A 13,539-nucleotide genomic window follows, 5' to 3' on the forward strand; every position below is an offset into this window, starting at 1 on the left:
CTCTGTCCCCAGGGCCTGTGCTCTGCTTCCGACCCCCCCCCACCTCCCGGATGAACCATGTGCTGCCACTGCCGCCGGGAAGGGGGGACGGAGCCGTTCCACTCGAGTAACACCGGAAACACTGTGTTGGAGGGGTGGACGGACCCCTAGAGGTGAGTGCCCCCTCGGGGGAAAAGCAGGTGAGGTCCCCCCCGGAACTAAACATCCGAGTCATGTGACATTAGACACTCTGGCCCTGTTTGTGGGCACTGCCATTGACTTCTGATGCCATTTGGCCCACTGCCCGTGGAGGGGAGTCACCACGGCTCTCTTGGCCTAGTGAACTAACTTGTTTTACCTAACTGACGTACTTTGTCACACCCCCACTGAACTCACGGATTGATTGAGCTCGTTAGAGCGTTTGGGCGGCGACTTGTTTTGTTGTTGCCCTTTTGGTATTATGGTTCTGTTCCTGTTCTTTTTGAGACTAGTGTCGGTACTGCAGTGTTACAGCGCGCATTCCTGGGTCTGTGTGGGATGGCGGGTGGGAAAAATGGCCATTGATAACTGCTGCTGTGCGTGTGTGGGCGGGGCGGGCTGGGGGTTGGGGGGGGGGGCGAGTGCTTGGGCGAGATGGATACTGTGATGACTACGGTTAAATTTTGTACCTGGAATGTCAGGGGCATGCACACACCCTCGGGTAGATATCAGGTGTACTCCTATCTTAAAAGACATCAGATACAGATTGCACTACTACAGGAGACCCACCTGGTCGCCGCTGAGGTAGCCACACTTCGCCGTAGGTGGAGGGGGCAAATATTCGCCACAACCTTTTCAGCGTTTGCACGAGGGACTCTGATCTGGGTACGGCCGGGGGTTTCATTTGCACTGGCACACAGCAACGTTGACACTGAGGGGCGCTATGTCTTCATACAGGGCAGACTAGATGGGCAGCAGATTGTTATAGCCTCCATCTACGCACCTAATGTCGAACAGGGGAAATTCCTAACACGATTATCGGCAGTGATTGCACCTTGGCCTGACGTACCCCTGCTGTTGGGTGGGGATTACAACAGTGTCCTAGATGTCTCCCTTGACCGCTCGTCCCCCCCGGCGATGATCGCCCCTGCGCAGGCAGCCTCCAGGGCCCTACTTGATTGGGCGGCGCAGTGGAACCTACAAGATGCCTGGCGAGTCAGAAACCCTACCGCCCAGGTGTATTCCTACTACTCTGGAGCCCACTCGTTACACGTCAGACTAGATAGATATATGATGTCCCGCGACCTGATTCCTTCCGTGACAGACACTGACTACCTGGGGCGGACGCACTCAGACCATAACCCACACACTCTAGTTTATGGATGGAGGCGACCACGCCCACCTGTACCCACATGGCGCCTACAACCAGATCTCCTACTCGACACCCCATTCCGAGAGGAGATATCTAGGAGGGTGATATAGTATTTTCGAGGACAATAGCGACTCGACCTCGTCCCCGAAAATTGAGTGGGACGCCTTCAAGGCGGTGACCAGGGGGAGCTGCCTCGGTGTGCAGGCGGGCCTACGGGGACAGGTGGAGAGAGATCTGATACAGGCGGAAGAGACGCTACTAGACAAAGAACGAGAGGCGGCGGAGGGCGATTACTCCCGGCTGGTCTCGGCCAGGGCGGATCACGCTCTTTTGATGGAGAGGCTGAAGAACATTAATTTCGCGGCGCACTCCGCACGCACCCATAACCCAGGTGATAAACCTGGCCGGCTCCTGTCGTGGCTGATACGACAAGACACCCAGTCCGCGTCGGTGCTGTCGATCCGTACGACTCAGGGCGTTGAAGTCTACACCCAAAAACAGATACACGAAGCGTTCACGTCGCATTACAGGTCCTTATACAGCTCACGGCTGCGGGCCACCGTGGTGGAGATCACGGACTATCTGGCGACACTGCAACTTCCGACGGCCACTCCTGCCCACCAGACGGAGCTAGGTGCTGAGCTTACCAGCGAGGAACTACGGGAGGTGATTTTTTCCCTCTCCAATGGCAAGGCACCGGGCCCTGACGGGCTCCCGGCTGAATTCTACAAGGCCTACTCATTGGTGTTAATACCGGAACTGTTGAAGGTGTATAAGGCGGCATCGGAGGATGCTGAACTCCCGGCGTCCTTGAACGAAGCCAACGTGATCTCCCTGCTAAAACCGGGTAGAGAGGCAAACGAGCTCGGCTCGTACAGACCATTAGCGCTCCTCAACACCGATTACAAAATCTTAGCAGCGACATTGGCCCGGAGGCTTGCACCACTAGTCCCCACGCTGGTACACTCTGACCAGAATGGCTTTGTGCCCACCCGGAGCACGTTTTACAATTTGCGCCGCTTTTTCAGAGTCCAACGGTATGCGACTCCCACCTGGCCACGTTCAGGATGCATAATACTTGATCTGGAAAAAGCGTTTGACTCGGTGGAGTGGCCCTATCTCCTCCGAGTCCTCGAGAAGTACGAGCTGGGCGACGCCTATGTCCAGATGGTGGGGCTCCTCTACCAGGCACCCGAGGTACGAGTCCGGACTGGGCGATTGTTCTCTGACAGGATTCGGATTGGGAGGGGCACCAGGCAGGGCTGTCCCCTCTCCCCTCTATTATTCGCCCTTGTGATGGAGCCATTGGCAGAACTGCTCCGTGCCTCCGTCGACACCTGGGGTATCCCGCTGGCAGATGGCATCCACTCGGTGTCTCTGTATGCCGACGACTTATTGTTATATATCAGGGACCTCGCCCATATACCCGCGGCAATCACGGACATCTTTCAAACGTTCGGGGACATGTCAGGGCTCCGCGTTAACTGGGCTAAATCGGGAGCTTATGCATTCAGTGACACGATGCCACAATGTGATGTGCGCATGATGGGAGAGACGCTCCGATGGCACCCGACGGTATTCAGGTATCTAGGGATCCTCATATATCGGGACCCTATGGATCTCCTGGAGGGCAACCTCGTGAGAGCCATATCCTCGCTATCGGCCCAGGTCACGTTCTGGAACTCCCTCCCACTGAATGTGCCGGCCCGAGTGGCGCTAACCAAGATTATAATGCTCCCCCGGCTCCTCTACTTTTATGCTAACCTACCAGTGTATGTACCGGCACGCATATTCAAGGGGTTGGAAGCCCTCACCAGGCGCCTCATCAAGAATAAAGGGCGCCCCCGGGTAGCATTGAGGACCCTCTACGCGGCCTCGGACTCTGGAGGCTTGGCGGTTCCCAATCAGGAACTATATTACTTAGCGGCCCAGCTACAATGGGTTGCTTACTGGCTGAGTGGTAAGAACCTGATGGATACGGCCACGATCGACACTACCCTGTCCCCCGTACAGGTGCTGACACTCTTCCACCCCCTGACGCGGGGCCGACCCCCCATTCAGATCCATGTGGCAGTTGCGAGGCAGTGCTATATGCGGAGCCTCAGACTCACCAAAAGTACGGTACCCTATGCCCCGAACCTGCCTCTACTGGGGACTCCCCTGGGTACTGGCGCGCTGTCTTCAACCGAGCTACGCAGCTGGACTGCGGCAGACTTGGACGAACTGGGCGGCCTGTATAGTGACGGAGAGCTGTTGCCCTTCGAGACCTTGGCCGCAGACACTGGCCTGCCAGTGGGCCAATTTCTGGCGCACGCCAGGCTTCTCCGCGAGCTAACGAAGGCATGGGGCGACTTGGCCCACGAGCCGTCGACACATATGCTAATCCAGTATCTACATGTGATGGGCGATGGTTCCCATATAGTGATTTGGTTAGCACAAGCGCTGAACAGGCATACTCAATTCTACTCCCAAAGGCTGAGGGAGAAGTGGACGACCGACCGGGGTAGTGTCTGGTCAGACAAACAGTGGGCTGCGGTATTGGCAGGCGCCAGAAATATTCCTCGCAACGCGCGATTTAAGATCATCCAATATTACATAATACACCGCGCGTATTTGTCCCCAGACAAACTGAATCGCTACTTCGGACTCACATCGTCGGCGTGCCCCAGTTGCGGCCTCCAGAACTCGGACTTCCTGCACGCACTCTGGAGTTGCGCCCACCTCACCTTGTACTGGTCGGCGGTCGCTGACACATTGACGGCGGCCACGGGCGATACCCTCCCCAAGACGTGGGAAGCATGCCTACTGGGGCTCTACAAGAGAACCAAACAGACCAAACTAAGGGCACGTTTCTGGGACCTAGGACTCATTACGGCTAAGCGACTCATCACGAAACGATGGAAGAGTGCCGCCCCACCGCGCCCTGCTGACTGGCGTCGCTCTTTTGACAACTGGGCTTGCGCGGAGAGTGTGTCTCTACACAGGGAAGTGACCGCGGGCCTCCGGAAGTACCCGATTGCCCAAGACTGGGACGCTGCCCTGACCGCGTACCACCGGGCGTGCACCCAGGCCGGTATAGAGTGACCGCCCCGACACGGAACAGTGAGGGTCCTGTTGTCTGCCGTCCGGTTGTGGAGCGAGCTCCCCCCCCCCCCTTCCCTCCCCCGGCCACCGAGGTCCTGCCCAGCAGGAGGAGTCCCCTGTCATTTCCCCCCCCCCCCACCCCCCTGCCCCGCGATCGCAGCAACCCTATATCCTCAGCCTCCCCCACCCCCACACGGCCCGCATAGGGTGCAACATACACAGCTAGGATCACTGATACATTACTGTACACGCAAATACCAGTCCGACTGTTGTTGAAATGTTTCTCCCTCCCCCCTTCTTTTAATTCCCTGTTGTGTCTCCTGGTTGGCAGTGAGATTGTTTCTACTGTACCCATGATGATGTCCGATTTCCCCTCCCCGTTTACTCTTCACACAATGCCTGTTGGACACTGCCAAGATCAGGAGACTGTAACCCAGCGACCCATATAACAGTGTGGGATGTGATCCTGCCTTTGACCGCTTCTGTGCCGACCAGGGAAAGCGGCCTAAGACAATGGTTGTTGGCTTTCATGGCCACCTTGGTCCTTTTGCAGTGCTGCGGGCTACGAGCACTGCAACCCGAGACTTTCCCTGGCACTGCCGTTTGCGGACTAATGCATCTCCCCTGGCTACTGTTTATTTTCACTTATGTATGACCGACATGTCAAAACATGCTACTAGCTGGGTAACGTTTGTAGTAATTATTCTTTTTTATGACATTGTGTGATCAATTGCCTTATTACCTGTGAAACTAAATAAAGCTTGGGACCATTGGTCTTAAAAAAAAAAAATATTTAAAAAAAAAATGGGTGACTATCTTCCTTGACTCAGGGGTGATCCATTTGAGGGACTTGCAGAGGATGCGGAGTGTGGTGAAATAGCTGTAGGTGATGGCGTTGACCTGCTGGTTAATGTTGAGTGATGATTCGAGTATGATGTGGAGGTTTTTAGCGTGGTCTGCGGGGGGAGGTAGTCTTCTGAGGGCCGTCAGCCACCAGGTGTTGTCCCATGCTGAAGGGGTGGTTACAAGGACGAGGTCTTCTGTCTTCTCGGTGATGAGCTTGAAACACGTGTTGGTCATCCATATTGCGCCGTGTTGCATTACTTTTTTTTTCCATTTTGTGTCCTCATATATGCCACCAGAAAGTATCAACTCTAGATGGGATCTCTCTCACGGCCACTGACCCCAATCGATGTTTTGATTCCGCCCCTGGATTGAGTGCTAGGCCTACAGAGGTCACCAAGAGGTAGGCTGTCTCCTTGTCCAACTCCCATTACCGTTCCGTTGTACCTTGCACCTTGGGAGAACCGGACCACAAACCTCTGGCATAATCATTGGACTCTTTATTTATCAGACCATACTTTCAAAGCAGACCAAACCTTAGTAGCGCTCTCTCCGCTACATAACATATCAGACTGACTAATAGCCATGATATTTCTTAGGCAATCAGCGAATCTCGGGGGGAGGCTCAGATTTCCACTCTCTGCATATCTCCCTCCTTGCAATGACAATAACATAGAATAGAAACTGTCTGGCACTGTCTCTAATGTTATATCCATGTGGGAGGCCTAAGAGAAGCAATCTTGAACTGCAAGTAACGGTGTTAATATTACCTCCTCTAAAAAACCCACACACATGCCACCAATAGCTAATGATTTCTGGACAATTCACAAACATATGTATATCGTCAGCTGTAGGGAATTTACATCTTGGGCAATATTATGAATTCACTGAGATCGTTGAGAGTTTCGCGGGAGTCCAATATACTCTATATGCAGTGAACAGGTGGTTCCTTCTAAGGTTAGCAGGTTTTATGATCATCTGTGAGATTGTAAATGAGTCTATCCAAACCTTCATCATCTCATAGGTATTATCGATTAAAAGGTTATCCCAAAGCTTCATAATTTCAGACTCTATGCTATCCTTTGCACCCACTAAAGAGTTGTACCAGAGTGAGATCTCCCCTTTCCAGCCTCTCCCTCTATTAATTAAGTCTAGGATATGGATCTCATCCTCATTCCCCCAATCCTGGCTCCCCCACCAAGAGGACAATTGATAGTATTTAAATCTTGTGAGGGACCCCCCGTTAGATTAGATATAGATTCCCAGTCCATTAATTGAGAATTATTGCAGAGGTCACCACATTTCACAAAACACGCCTCCCTCCCAGTCGATCTAATAGACATTCAGGGGTGACCGGGGAATCCCATATTGGGGCTTGGGCCTTGTAATATGGGATCCCCAGGATCTTGCATATAGACCACCTGTAATAGCTTCAAGCAGACCTTTTTGTAGTATTTTTGATCCCCAAATTTGTAGAGGAAGAATTCTAGGCCTTGTGGCTGGTCAGATAACATTGCTCGAAAGAGACGGCCATGAGAGGAGGAGTCCAGGTTGTTTGCAAGGAGTCTAAACATTTTAAACTGAAAAGCATAACAGTAAAAGAGCAAATCAGGGAGAGCCAGCCCCCCCACTTTTAACCCCCTTCTTAATTTCTTCCACGCAATCCAAGGGGATTTGGTGGCCCAAATAAAAGACCCAATCTTCCCCTGAAGACTACCAATATCTTTGTGATTAAAGATCAGGGGAATATTGTTAAATAAGAAGGTGATTTTGGGGAGGATGATCATTTTGATCAACTTAACTCTACCATAAACATTCAAGGGTAGACTGCCCTATCTAATCAACAGCTTACTTATCTCCTTTACCACTATCTGCCAGCTGGTTTTTGGAACATCCGCTAGTTTTTGAGTGAGGTCTATGCCCAGGTATCAAATTTTTTTTTAGCACCAGGTATCGGGGTCGGGATATTCCAGCTCATTATGTCAGTTTTTTCTTTGTTTATTTTATATTCTGACACTGTACCAAATTCTTCTGCTAGCTTAAATAATCTGGGGATAGCCTCTGCGGGGTTGACAGTATAGAGTAGCAGATCATCAGCATATAATGCAGTCTTTAACTCTAATTCTCCCAATTTGAATGGAATAATTACCGGATCTAGTCTCAAAGAGCAAAGGGCTCGATATAGATATCGAAAAGAAGCGGGGACAAAGGGCAGCCCTGCCTCGTGCCTCTGGAGATATGAAACCAGTTGGTCAGGCCGCCATTAATCAAAACCTTGGCAAAAGGGCTCCTATATAGTGATTTTACTCCTTCAGTAAAGGAAGATGGGAACCCAAACTTTGCCATAGTCTCCCATAGAAAGATCCAGTTGACCTGATCGAATGCTTTTGCAGCATCAATCGCTACAATGGTGAGTGGCAGTCCTTTCTCCTCAGCTACATCTATTGCTCCAATCACCTGAAATGTGAGCTCGTTTAACAGACGGCCAGGTATAAATTATCTCTGGTCTGAGTGAATTATGGTCTTGATCACTTTAGCCAGTCTAGTTGCTAATATTCCAGAGAATATCTTTAGATCTAAATTAAGGAGGGAGATGGGTCTGTATGATTCAATCTTTTTAGGGTCTTTATTTAATTTTACTATCAGGGCAATGGTGGCTTCTGACCATGAGGGTGGAATGTCACCTCCATGTCGAAAGATTCTATTAAAGAGTGGCAATAATACAGGTAGAATTTCCTCAAGATTATCTTTATAGATCTCAGTCGGAAACCCGTCTGGGCCTGCAGCCTTGCTTCTACTCATCTTGTTCACCTGTGCTCTTACCTCCCCCTCAGTGATATCACTGGCTAAAATAATCTTATCAGACTCACTCAGTTGGGGCAATTCCCTCGAGTTCCACCACTGCTCCAACTCTTAAACTCCCAAACAGTTATTTTCTTGATATAATTTAATCATAAAACCTCTTGCTTCTTCCCTGATGTCCTCATCTTCCGTTAGCACCACCCCCGTGTCTCGCTGGATTAAAGAGTTGATGTTATTCCTGCTCCTCTCAGATCTTGCTTTCCAGGCGAGAAGAGCGCCACACTTTTCTCCATACTCAAAGTTCTTAAGTTTACTAATCTCCCATCTATTCTTGATTGATTTTTCGGCTCTAGCTTTAAATCGTGACTGTAATTCTAAGAGTTCCTTTTCTAATATCGGTATTTTTCCTCTGTCTTCCAGAGCAGCCAACTGTAGCTGTTGCTCCTTCTTTTTAATGCAATCGAGGTCATTAGAGTCCTTTTCCTTAATAGATCTTCTTTTATGGGCCATCTGAGAGCTCAAGATCCCTCTCATATAGGTTTTAAATGAATCCCAGACTATCTGTTCCGTGGCTGTGCCTATATTGAATAAAAAGAACTCAGATGCACTGTCCTTGACCTTAACTATAATTTCCTCATCTAGTAGGAGTGTTCTATCCAGAGTCCATCTATAGTCTAAGGGTCTGGCCTTAGAATTAACCTTTATTTCGACCACGGAGTGGTCAGAGAGACCTGCTGGGATATATGAAATTGAAGCTATGTCTGGTATAAACACACGGTCCACCAGAAAGTAATCAATTCTGGAATATTGCCTATACTTTTGACTGTAGAAGGAATATTCCCTTAAAGCCCCATGCTTGGCTCTCCATATATCCTGCAAACTGAACTCCTTCATGATATTTCCCAGAGCCGAGAGAGAGTTTCTTGGGACATTATACTTAGCTTTAGAGCTTTAGAGCTTTAGAGCTTAGCTTTAGATCCCCCTGAGGAACCCTCCCATTATATCAGGCGTTGATCTCGCCTTAGGGAGCCCCTCGCACTCACGACACTACCATGTGAAATGATTTCCTTATTTTTTTTTTTTACTTTTCTCCTTTCCTCTTCGCTACTCTCCACCAACAAATTCTACCCGAGCTATCCAATTACTCTCTTTATTGAATAGCTATTATAAAGGGAAGAAAAAGAAAAAAAGAACTAAGAGTGGAAATATATGTATTTATACATCTGACTTAATTTTCCTTATATATAGTAAGTAAGTGAGTAGGTAGTAAGGTTCCTAATCCTGGTTATATCTTTCAGGATTAAGTCTAACTATTTCCTCATTTTTAACAATAATTTGTCCACTTTCTCAGGGTGATTACAGTTGTGCATTTTGTTATTCCACATCACCTTCAATAGGGCTGGAAATTTATTTTGCACTTGTTCACCCAAAGATCTGAGTTCTGGCATCCTGGATCCCAATTCCCACTGAGCAGTCCACCCCCCTATATCAGATCTAATTTGATAAGGATTAGCCCGGTAGTGGAGGGTGGATCGTGCTAGACATCTGCTTAGTATTAACTCCTTAACGCTAAAGCTTTGAAAGTTCACTAGGATCTTTCTAGGTGCCTTCCGATCGGGATGTAGTCTAAAGGGATCTCTATGTACCCTCTGAATTTCAGCCTCAAGATCGATATCAGGCGACCTTACAGCTGCAGGCACAAAAAAGCACGCCCTCCCTTAAAAGCTATTTTCAGATCATGGAGCACCTGGCAGGGCCCAAAGGCTCCAAGGACACAATGGGGAAGCCAGTAACAGTTGATATAGCTTAATCAGACCAGGCTGTATCTCTGTCCTTGTCCTCCCCGACTTTGGGGAACAGATATGCCCCGCTCCAGACCATTCAGGTTAATGAGAGCTCGGAGGAGCCAGAGGTCCCGGGGGTCCCAGAGGTCTCAGCACGCCTAGGAGTTGGTCTGCAGTCAAGTATAATTCCTGACACTATTTTCGGCCCGAGTCTCTTTTACTCCTCTATCAGTTGCACAAGGGCTTCCTGATGGCTCAGGTTTCATGAACTCCACATCCTCCATGGCCTCAGCCTCAGTGAGTTCGGGAGAGCAAAATATACCTCTATTATTTCAACCACCTCTGGCAAAATCTCCTGTTCTAGCTCAGTCTCTCCCCGAAAGCAGTTCAGCTACCCAAGACTTTGCCAGAACCACAAATCCGCTTGAGTGCGACAGAATTGGCTCACTTCTTCAAACACTGCGGGAAGACTTACTGGGAAGGTTCGAAGTCTCCGAGTGTAACCAAAAAAGATTGCATGATAGATTTGATTTGTTGGAAGCCAAATTAGATAATATAGCAATCCGGACCAGTTCACTGGAAAGTAAGGTATCAACGCTAGGCATGGGCGGAAAATCCGTTCCGCTCGCGGATTTTGCGGATTTTCGCGAAATCCGCAATCCGCGAGATTTGCGAATCTCCCGCAAAATCCGCAAATCCGCGAGCAGCGGATTTTGCTCGCACTGCTCGCACTGTTCGCGTGAGTTCGCGTGAGTTCGCGCCCCGCGAATAAGTGCAAAATTGCAGAAATACGATTTTAGCAAAACTGAAAGTAACTACTTACCAGGTTCAAAAGTTCAGGCTCATCATTAGTAGCCATTTCCTGTAGTGCTTCCTGAGGGGCCCCTCCAGAGTTCAGTTGCCAGTTGAAACTATTATGTGACCCTGCTCTGAACCTCAGAATAGTTACACATATGCCACAAAGGTCCTGAATTACAGCTAAGGGAGACAAGCAGGAGCCAGGCTGGAAGTTAAAATCCATTAATCAGCCCCTAATTCATTATTGTCAGTTGGGGCAGGGCAGGTGTTGTAACTAATTTTGCAACAATGAAAGCACTTAGCAAGTGCAAAAGATCACTAATCAGGGCGCACTAAGGAAGCAGGTGCCAGCTAAAAAAATATTCTGTGACACATTAATCAGCCCCAAATTAATTCTGGTCACTTGAGGCAGGGAAGGTGTGCTTTGCTTTGCCGAAAATAATGTACACTGGACAACCAGAGGGTGTGGTGATGAAACAGAGGGTGGCATGGGTGGGCCAGAGGGTGGCATGAGTAGTCAGAGAGTGGCAGTGGTGACAGAGAGTGGCAGTGATGAAGAAGAGTGTCCCAAACAGGCTGGACACGTAGAAACAACAAGTTCGCGAAACTTGCGACCCGACAGGTAAGTTCGCAATTTGCGAAAGTGTACAAAACCCTCGCGAACTGGCAGAAACACGGGCGAACACAAAAAAAAAAAAAATCCGTGAATTCGCGGATTTTGCGGATTGCGAATCCGCAAATCCGCAAAATTCGCGAACGCGAGATCCGCAAAATTCGCTCATGCTTAATCAACGCTCTCGTAAACCACTTTGGGGAACTCTAAAGACATTGACACTCTTAAAGCACAAAACCGATCCCTCATGATGGATATGGAAAGGCTGGAGATACAAACCCGACGGAATAACATCAGAATTTTAAAAATTCCAGAAGGAGAGGAGGTGGAAGATATTAAAGGGTTTGTCTGTAGACTATTACGTGAGGGGGTGTTGAAGGCCATGTTGCATTACTTACTGGAAGTTGATTTAGGCGGTGGTATGGTCTTTGGTGGGTTAGAGGATGAGCTGGGTGTCATCAGTGTGGGATGGGATGTTGAGGCTGTGTTTTTGGACGATGTCTGCGAGGGGTGGCTATGTATATTTTGAAGAGGCTCGGGCTCAGTGATGACCCTTGTGGGACTCTGCAGGTGATTGTCATGGGATCAGAGATGAAGTGTGGCAGTCTGATACTTTGCCTTCTTAGGGTGAAGAATGATCAAATCCAATCCAGGGCTGTACCTCAGATGCCTGCGTCATGTAGTCTGGTGAATAGTGTGCGGTGGGAGACGTTGAAGGCTGCTGAAAGGTCGAGTAGGATGAGGTCTGCGTAGTGTCCTTGGTCCAGGAGGTTGTTGATGTCGTCTGTTGATTGCAGGTAGGGCGGTCTCAGTGCTGTGTTTGCTTCAGGATCCTGATTGTGACGGGTTGAGGATGGCATTCTCTTTGATGAATCTTGTCAGTTCCCTGTTGACTGTTTTCTCTGCGACTTTGGCTGGGAAGGTGAGGAGCGAGATGGCCCGATAGTTCTTGACGCTGGCAGGGTGAGTTGTGTGCTTCTTGAGCAGGGCCATGACTTCTGAAAGCTTCCAGTTGTCTGTGAAGGTGCATGTTTTGAAGGTGGTGATGATGTTGTGTAGTGGTTCGTGTGCAATGGTAGATGTGGCTCTGTGGTAGTTGTGAGGGGTCCAAGGGTCTGTGTGGGCCCCCAAGTGGATGCCTTTCATGGTGTAGGCGGTGTCTTCATCCGTGCCTGGTGTCCATTTGATGGTTGTCTGGTTGGGGTCTCAGGGCTGCAGGTGTTCTGGCTGCTGCAACCAGTGTGTGGTCCACAATTTTGTCTTAGTGGTTTAGGAATTTGAGGTAGAAGTGGGTTCCAAGCTATTTGTAGATGACACCCTAAAAGCATCTTTAACCCCATTTTATGCCCATTTTTCATCATTTACCCCATTTCACGCCCATTTTTCATCTTTTACCCAATTTCACGCCCATTTTTCCTCATTTACCCCATTTCACGTCAATTTTTCATCTTTACTCCATTTCACGCCCATTTTTCTTCTTTTACCCCATTTCACGCCCATTTTTCATCTTTTACCCCATTTCACACCCTAAATGACATTAGTTAACACAACAGACACACACCAATAACTTGTTCCCCAAAACAACACCCTACCATTTGGATTTTTGCACAGAGGACAACCTATATTTCATGATTTACACAAAAGGACACGCCAAATATTTGAGTTGGATAGAACAATTTACACCATGAAAAGTCTGCTTTTACACATTTGACACACTGAAGAGCATCTCTTTACTGAGGAGACATGCAGACAGGGTATTTGTGTAGTGTATTTTTATTGACACAAACTGTGATTGCGGTAATTTTGCACTGATGTACATTTGATGGGGACTGTCACAATGTGACGTGCTCAGTTGTAGAAATTGTTTATTATTAGGTTCCTTCGGGCAGTTCCTGCTGCATTAACTGTGGTGTGTGTTCCACCTGCCTCATCTTCATCTTCATCCTGGACATCGTCCGGTGCTGAAGGCACTTGGATCCATCATCCATGGAGCATTGGTGTGCACACATATATTGTGCAATAAACAACGTGCTACGATGATTTTGTTCACCATTTCGGGGCTATACAGCAGTCTGCAACCTGTGATGTCCAGGCTACAGAAACGTGACTTTAGCACACCAAATGGGTGCTCCACAATGAGCCGGGTGATTCTGTGGGCCGCAATATACTGAATGAATGAATGAATGAATGAATGAATGAATGAAGGAATGAAAATATTTATAGAGTGCACTACTGCTGAGGCATCTTGGCGCTAGAGAAAATGAACAGGCCACAACGCAATCAAG

This window comes from Lissotriton vulgaris, unplaced genomic scaffold (genome assembly GCF_964263255.1).
Source record: "Lissotriton vulgaris unplaced genomic scaffold, aLisVul1.2 SCAFFOLD_870, whole genome shotgun sequence".
NCBI classification, from domain to species: Eukaryota; Metazoa; Chordata; class Amphibia; order Caudata; family Salamandridae; genus Lissotriton; species Lissotriton vulgaris.